The 8767-nt window shown below is 47.6% G+C and overlaps 1 protein-coding gene across 1 annotated transcript in view; it reads right to left on the reverse strand.

The window, feature by feature from the left end:
• Positions 1-5120: 5120 nt before the first annotated feature.
• The window catches only part of LOC120096689 (uncharacterized), a 34817-nt gene continuing 31170 nt past the window's right edge, over positions 5121-8767 (reverse strand). The window contains exon 4 of the transcript XR_010057619.1: positions 5121-7295. The gene's annotated coding sequence lies outside the window, so the exon portion shown is untranslated. The remainder of the gene's footprint in view (positions 7296-8767) is intronic.

An 8767-nucleotide genomic window follows, 5' to 3' on the forward strand; every position in this document is an offset into this window, starting at 1 on the left:
CTCTTCCTCCTCTTCCTCCTCGGCCTCCTCCTCCTGCTTTGTTTTGGTTTGATAGATTTATGTATTGCTCTCGTGTGCTCTAAGAGAGTTGCCTACAAGTGTCTACATCCTGGCCAGCAAGATGGGGGAGGAGGATGCTCCTCCTCCCTTTAACCTCCTACTGGACCTTGAACTCATCAAGCCTTGACATTGGGCTTTTTAGGAAGAAGTTAAGGATGTGAACCCCAGGGCAAGGATGGCTGGATTTGCATCCTGGCTCTATCACCTGCAAAGTAGCAAATCTTAAACTAATTGTTCACTCACTCCATGCCTTGGTTTCCTTAACTACAAATGGTGTGGTTGTGGTACTCATAGCCCTCCCCCCGCCCAGAGCTGTTATGAGTTTTACCTGAGCAGGTATGCAGGCAGCAGAAAGCATAGTGTCTGACATAAAGCAGGCATTGAGTAGGCATTGAGTAGGCACTGAGCAGGCATTGAGTAGGCATTGACTAGTAGGATTATCCTGGGTGCTTTACAGCACCATGAGACAGCCCTGAGTAAGAGCAATGGCAGTAACATGGAGTTGATGGTAGGAGTGGTAGTAGAGGTGAGGGTGGTGAAAACAGAGGTGATGGGAGCAGTCACGGTTGTAGTGGGGATACTGAGGGTGAGAGGTGATGGTGGTGTGGTGGCTATAGTGATGGTAGAATAGTGGCTATAGTGATGGTGTAGTAACTATAGTGGTAGTGGTGTAGTAGCCATAGCGATGGTGTAGCAACTATAGTGATGGTGGTATAGTAACTATAGTGATGGTGGTGTAGTAACTATAGTGATGGTGGTGTAGTAACTATAGTGATGGTGGTGTAGTAACTATAGTGATGGTGGTGTAGTAACTATAGTGATGGTGGTGTAGTAACTATAGTGATGGTGGTGTAGTAACTATAGTGATAGTGTAGTAACTAGAGTGATGGTGTAGTAACTATAGTGATGGTGGTGTAGTAACTATAGTGATGGTGGTGTAGCAACTATAGTGATGGTGGTATAGTAACTATAGTGATGGTGGTGTAGTAACTATAGTGATGGTGGTGTAGTAACTATAGTGATGGTGGTGTAGCAACTATAGTGATGGTGGTGTAGCAACTATAGTGATGGTGGTATAGTAACTATAGTGATGGTGGTGTAGTAACTATAGTGATGGTGGTGTAGTAACTATAGTGATGGTGGTGTAGCAACTATAGTGATGGTGGTATAGTAACTATAGTGATGGTGATATAGTAACTATAGTGATGGTGGTGTAGTAACTATAGTGATGGTGGTGTAGTAACTATAGTGATAGTGTAGTAACTATAGTGATGGTGTAGTAATTATAGTGATGGTGGTGTAGTAACTATAGTGATGGTGGTGTAGCAACTATAGTGATGGTGGTGTAGTAACTATAGTGATGGTGTAGTAACTACAGTGATGGTGGTGTAGTAACTATAGTGATGGTCTAGTGACTATAGTGATGGTGTGGTGGTTATAGTGATGGTGTGGTAGTTACAGTTATGGTATAGTAACTATAGTGATGGTGTAGTAACTATAGTGATAGTGGTGTACTAACTATAGTGATGGTGTAGTGACTATACTGATGGTGTGGTGGTTATAGTGATGATGTGGTAGTTATAGTGATGGTATAGTAACTATAGTGATGGTGGTGTAGTAACTATAGTGATGGTGGTATAGCTATGATAATGGTAGTGTAGTAACTATAGTTATGGTGTAGTAACTATAGTGATGGTGTGGTTGTGATAGTGATGGTGTGGCTGTTATAGTGATGGTGTGGTAGTTATAGTGATGGTATAGTAACTATAGTGATGGTGTAGCAGCTATGGTGATGGTGGTGGTAAAGGTGATTTTGGTGGTAGTAGTCAGGTATGGTGGTAAAGGTGAGGGTGGGAAACAGAAGCCATGGAGAAACACTGCTTGCTGGATTGCTCACTGGCTCATACTCACATAGCTTTACTGTACAGTCCAGCACCTGCCTAGGCATAGCGCTGCCCACAGTGGGCTGGGTTCTCCCACATCAGTTATCAATCATTAATCATTACAGTCTCTCACAGACAAGGTGACAGACCAGTCTAATCTGGCAAAATTTTCAACTAAGATTCTCTCTTTCAGGTGACACTAGGCTGTGTCAAATTGACAATAAAAATTAACCAGGACACCCCTCATCTGTGCTAATGTAGGAATCCTCCCCACTCCCCATTCTCCTGTAGGGACCTCTCCCCATGCTCTGTAGGGACCCCTCCCCCATGCTTTGTAGGGACTACTCCCCCATGCTCTGTAAGGACCTCTCCCCATGCTTCTGTAGGAATCCCTCCCCCATGCTCTGTAGGGACTAATCCCCCATGCTCTGTAGGGACCCCTTCCCCATGCCCTGTAGGAACCCCTCCCCCATGCTCTGTAGGGACCCCTCCCCCATGCTCTGTAGGGACCCCTCCCCCATGCTTCTGTAGGAATCCCTCACCTGCTTCCCTATAAAAACCTCTGATCTGTTCCCCTTAGGAATCCCTTACCTTTTCCCCTGTAGAAACCCCTCATTGTGCTCTTGGAAGCAACCCCTGTTAACTCATTTGTCCACCGAGCTGGACTTGGATGGCACTGTTTCCTTGCTCTGTTGATGCTGCCCTGTCTGGAGTAAATAGATGCTTACACCTCCACTGGAAAAGTGAAGCTAACCCTGGAGAGCCAGAGGAGAGAAGAAAGATTACACCCTGTTTCATGGCAACCAGCCATCGCAGTGCCAAGTACCCCAAATTCTACACCCAGCCCCCACCTTACTGAGCCCCAGGATCTTAGATCCAACTCTAGTAGGCTGAGCCGCCTGAGTGTGTGATGGTGAGCTGACCACAGCATGCTGGGAATATGTCCCTCTCACTCCCAGTGTGCTTTCTGCTTGTCCCCAGAGCTGCACCTCCCTTGGTCTCTTCATTTCAGTCACTGGTACTGCTGTTCACCAGCTGCTCAGAGCAAGCCAAGGGGTTGACTTTCACTTCTTCCATGCTTGTTCGAGGGCAAAGCTTTGAGGTTCTATTTCTTTTTTTTTTTTTTTTTTTTTGGTTCTTTTTTTTCGGAGCTGGGGATCGAACCCAGGGCCTTGCGCTTCCTAGGTAAGCGCTCTACCACTGAGCTAAATCCCCAGCCCCGAGGTTCTATTTCTTGATGCTTGCATTTCATTGATCCTAAGACAGGTCTTCCCTGTGGAATAGTAGTTTAATTGGTTAATTTCCTTATGAAGGTGGACTGCACTGGATCTCCTGCGTCAGCACCCTAGCCCAGGCATCTTTCACCCTCAGCACAGCAGTGGCTGGATGACTGACTGACTCCCCAGGCCCATGCATGCTCCATAGACTCGTCTGTTCCACAGGGCCAGAGATCTCTCCCTCCACAGTGAGCTGTAAGGCTTCCTCAGCTTCCCACAATATTCATAGCATCTTACCCTTTCCCCTGGAGTGTGCATCCCTGTACGATCGGCGCTCCTCGCTCCCCGATCTTCCTCCAGACTCCTCCGTTGTCTGCTGTGCTCCAGCCAGGTTCTGGAGCCTTCTTGACCATACCCAGGACATATCAAGCACATTCCTACCACAGGGCCTTTGGAAACCTCTTCTTCTGGGTCATCCCTCCCCTTTATTCCGACTTTTGCTCAAGTATGACCCCTAGAGATTTCACCAACGATGCCTGCTTACTTTTTTGTTTTCTTTCTCTCTTCCCCTTTTCCTCCTTGTCTTCCTCGTCTTCTTTTGCTATTTTGAAACAGATTCTTACCAAGTAGCCCTGCTGAGCCTGGAACTCACACGTGGTTCCCAGCCTGGCTCTGAACTTATGATCCTCCAGCCTTCATGCCTACAGTGTTGAGCTTGTAGGTGTGTGTGCCGTTCTTAACCTATTTATTTGCTTTATCTGGAAACATGTGGTTTACTTGTGTGGTTGCTATTCTTCATTCTACCCCTACTACCACCGCTACGGTGTCAGTTCATTGAGAGGAGGACCCTTGCCTAGGTCACCAGCTCCTACCAGATACCATAAACCCAATGTGTGTTTGTTGAGTCTGAATGAATGAATGATGAATACATTGAAGTGGAAATTTTGAGTTTCTTTGGAGACTCAGTTGTGTCAGGTGATATTTTTTCTGGAAACTGTCTTCATGTGAGAGGATATTCTGCTGAGAACAGACGTGTGGTGTTTTCTGGAAGCTGCTTGGGAAAAGGGCATGTTGGACTAGACACTTGAGGGGGGACAGATGATGTTATAACCCAACAGGCAGTGGATGGTGCTGTACAGCATGGGTTCGCCTTGCCTTCTTTGTTAGTCACTGTTTGTCATGACTGTAGAGAGAAATGCACCAAAGAACTTCTTGTGATATTCCAGCAGCCCCTTGCCGCTTCCTCAGACCTCAGGTCAATAGGAAGAGCCTTGCGATTTCTACTGGACCACTCTGCCGTTGCTGGTGTTTGCAAGTGGATCAAGCTACTGCTGCCGATTTCTGTGAACTGAACTGGTGATACCCTGACAACAAGGTGGGAATCGCCCCAAAGGACAATGTCTAGACAGGTCCACATCCCTCTTTGTCCTACTAACCTATCCTTTCCACTGCCTCTGGTGGGCGGTGGGCTAGAAAGGAGGTCAAAGCATTTAAGAGCCCTTATTAAAGTGGGATTTGAAAAACCTGAGCTTACCATGAATGAACGAATATTCGAAGTACTCATGAGAAGGCTGGAGAATACCACCCCAGGGCAGTTCTGCACCTTCACCTTCCTGACCTTCTGCAGGAAGAAGAGACCATTGTCTCCCCGCCCCTGCTGGGTGGGCTGTTTGACTTTCACTCTGAGGTCAGCCTAATGACTTTTACCTATTTATTCATACCCCACCTCATTCCATAAAGGATTAGATGTGGATCACAGTGCATTAGTGAAACACGCAGACGGAATATAATTAGGGGAGGGAAAGGGCCAGTCAGGATAGATTGCCCAGAATTCAGTCACCTACACCCGAGATGTTTGTTTGACACTCAGTGTGCAGGCAGCCCAAAGCAGAAGACACGGAACTTCCTGTGAAACTGGATGGTTTCCCAGGAAGGGGAGTGGGACTGTGTCTGCTGCTCTGGGCAGTTACTGTGTCTCTCCAGGCGGCTGGGTTAGTGGACCCAGCCTTATGACATTACGGTGCAATAGTGTGGGAGGGGTCAGAAGGAAGAGAGAGGGTCTGGGGACTCGCTTTGAGAATCCTACGTCAAGGGGCTATATTTCTTATTGTGTCCGGCTCTCCATGCTGGAGCAGTTGATGACAGTCCCCCCTCCCCTTCTTCCTGTGGGAGCTCTGTCATCTACTCTCTGCTTGCCCGGTCAGTTGGAGACGCTCTCTCTGTTTGGTTTTGTTTGGGTCTTTATGTGCCTGACCTAATCTCCCGCTGAGATCCCCACTCAACTCCAGTTGACTCATCAGTTGTGAACATGGCAGGCAGAGAGAGCCAGTCCATATTCTGCCCTTTTACACACAGGCAGCCATTGTTCCAGGAGTGGAGTGACTCCCAGGGCCTGCTGAAGTAGCATATCTGCCAAGGTGGATTTGGCAGTCAGCCATCAGGTGGCTGTGCCAGCTTTGTTCCCTGGACTCTGGCTTACTTTAGCTGCCCCTCCCTACCAGGGATGCCACACCAAACAAGGATCCCCACCCCTTAAAAGGCCAGTCATCTCTTTCCAGCGAGGAGAGCCCAGCTGTCAGAATACTCTATCGCAACGAATTCTATTTCATAGAAACCTCAAGATGTTAATAAAACAGAAGTGCACCTCAAGGAAGGGCTCCCACCATTAGCAACAACGTGGCCCCCAGGAACCTTAAGATCAATTGAAAATGAAAGAAAATGGAAGCAGCCTAGAGCCCACCAATGAGAAAACAGATAAGCCACATTCATCCATAGGGAGGAATATACCAGGATAAACTCAGTGCGAACATGAGGCTCTGACTATCGGTGTGCCACTGGTGGATCTGAACAGCACCATTGGTGCAAGAAGCCAGTTGCCAAAGCATTCATTTGTATGAGGCTCTAACGACCACAATGGCAGTCCCCTAAGTCAGAACAGCAGCTGTGTGGGCCCCGTGTATCTTGAAGGGGAGCAGAGACTTTGCAGGGTAATGAGGATATCCGTCCCGTTGTGGTCGCACAGCTGTGTAACTGCTCCCCAAACATTCCAGATTGCCCGTGTGTGTCCTTGCATATTTTACCCCCAAGAATTTTTAAATTCTTGAAAGGATTTAAAGAGTGAAGAAATCGTTAGGATCCTGCCTCATTAGGCTTGAAGCATTGGTTGGTCTCAGTTCTTGTATAAATATATCTGGAGCAAAAAGAGAGGAAAAAAAAAGCCTTTCAAAGTCACTTAAGTGGATTTATAGAAGCCGCATACCCAGTTTAAAACTAGTACAAGCTCACAGATTTCTCAAAGGGAAGGTGATTTGATGCATTTCAGCTCCTCCCCCATCGCTTCCGGTTTCTTTAAAGCAATTTCCATTGCTTTCTGGCAGCCCCTAAAAAGACAACACATGGGGCTGGAGAGATGGCTCAGCGGTTAAGAGCACTGTCTGCTCTTCCAGAGGCCCTGAGTTCAATTCCCAGCAACCACATGGTGGCTCACAACCATCTGTAAGGGGATCTGATGCCCTCTTCTGGTGTGTCTGAAGACAGTGACAGTGTACTCACATATATACAATAAATAAATAAAGATCTTTAAAAAAAAAAAAAAGACAACACATGGACTCATGAAATGTTCTCTAAGCACCGTTGTGGTTTTGTTCATCCTTCCAGGCACCCCTGTCTGCTGTCCTTACTGTCCAAGCCACAAAAGGGAGGAAGGGTGTGCCCCAAGGTGCTGGGAGCACCTTCAAAGACTTCTTCCTGCTGCCTGTTCCCAGAAGTGTGTAGGTATAGGCAGGAAGGGAGGGAGGGAGAGACGGAGAGAGAGATTAGAGGGAGAGAGAGAGGGACAGAGAGAGGGAGAGAGAGGGAGAGGGAGAGGGAGAGGGAGAGGGAGAGGGAGAGGGAGAGGGAGAGGGAGAGGGAGAGGGAGAGGGAGAGAGAGAGAGAGAGAGAGAGAGAGAGAGAGAGAGAGAGATCCTTCAGTCCAGGCAGGGAGACTGCTGTCTTCTTTGGGATGTCCTTCTTTCTTTTAACTTGGACTGGCTCCTGTGAAGAGGTTTGGCTTCCTGTAGGAAGGCTTGGTCAGCAGATTGCTCTCTCTCTCAGTGCCTGGTACAGTGTTGTTTTCAAGGATCCCTGGAGATCACTGAAAGATGAAGAGATGTTTATTTGCAGAGTTTCTCGTGCTAGACTAAGCACAAGGTCAAAGCTTTGGGCATCCATGGCCCACGGTTGGCTGGATTTCTCGCTAGTATAGGGTGCCCTTTCTGTGCCTTGCACAAATGGCAATGTGTGCCCTGTGGCCTATGTGCTTCCTGACAACATGACAGTCAAGGGCGTCCCCTCACATTTTGACACAGTCTAGTTTGTTATATTGTTTCCTGGGAGTGACCTCGCTCATTTCTTTGAAGGTTTTAGAGGTCAGTGCCGATGTCACAGTCTCCCAAGCTGCTCTCAAATGGTTTGGGATTTGGGCTGCCTGTCTCAAAACAGAACAAAACAAGCCCGCCCCCCCCCCGCCCTCCCCCATAAATAATAAGCCAACACCAACCCCTGCCATGTTCTAGAAACATCACAATTACAGACTAGACAGAACCAAAAGAAAAGACAAAAATCAAAAGACTTTCGGGGTGGACAACGTGGGTTAGAGGTATGGCTTGATAATTAAGAGCGATTGCTGCCTTTGTACAGGGCCAAGGTTCCGTTCCCAGCACCCACTTGGCAGCTCACAGCCACCTGTAACTCCAGTTCCAGGGGATCCAATGCCCTCTTCTGGCCTCCTTGAGCACCAGATATGCATGTGGTACACGAACATACACACAAGCAAAACACTCAGACACATAACATTGGGGGGAAAATTAAAGGTATGTTCAGGGCTAGAGAGATGTTTTAGTGATTAAGAGCACTGGCTGCTCTTCAAGAGGACCCAGGTTCAATTCCCAGCAGCCCTGCGGTGGCTTACAGCCACCTGTACCTCCAGATCCATGGAATCCAGTGTCACCTTCTAGCTTCTGCTGGCACCAGAAATGCACATCGTATACAAGCAAAACATCCACGCACATAAAATAATATCAGTAAGACTTTAAAACCATGTTTTCTCTGTTTTCGACATAAAATTCCCACGAGAAAACAAATGACAACTCACTTTCAGTGAAGTTCATTCAACACAGTCTCTGAGGGGGTGACAGGTAGCAGCATGTGCTGTGGGATGGTCCCTGAGTAACACGACCAGCATGAAAGAAACAGCAACCAGGGAGTTGCAGAGGGAAGCTCTACCCTGCTCAGATTTAATGGGGCTTCAGAGAGCACAGACAGCACAGAGAGAGCTCAGACAGCACAGAGAGAGGACAGACAGCACAGGGAGAGCACAGACAGCACAGAGAGAGCTCAGACAGCACAGAGAACACAGATAGAACTGAGAGACAGCTCACAGAGAGAGCATGGACAGCACAGAGATCACAGACAGCACAGAAAGCATGGTTGGGGCAATAGTATGGTGTCAGTTTTGGGTCCATTCAGGAGATGTTAAGGGACACTGGTGGGACATTGCCTTTTTTCTTTCCCTAATTCTAAATATTCACCAAGGCACTCGAGAAATCTGCAATACATCTTAAGGTC

The sequence above is a fragment of the Rattus norvegicus genome, chromosome 14 (genome assembly GCF_036323735.1).
Source record: "Rattus norvegicus strain BN/NHsdMcwi chromosome 14, GRCr8, whole genome shotgun sequence".
Classification (NCBI taxonomy): domain Eukaryota; kingdom Metazoa; phylum Chordata; class Mammalia; order Rodentia; family Muridae; genus Rattus; species Rattus norvegicus.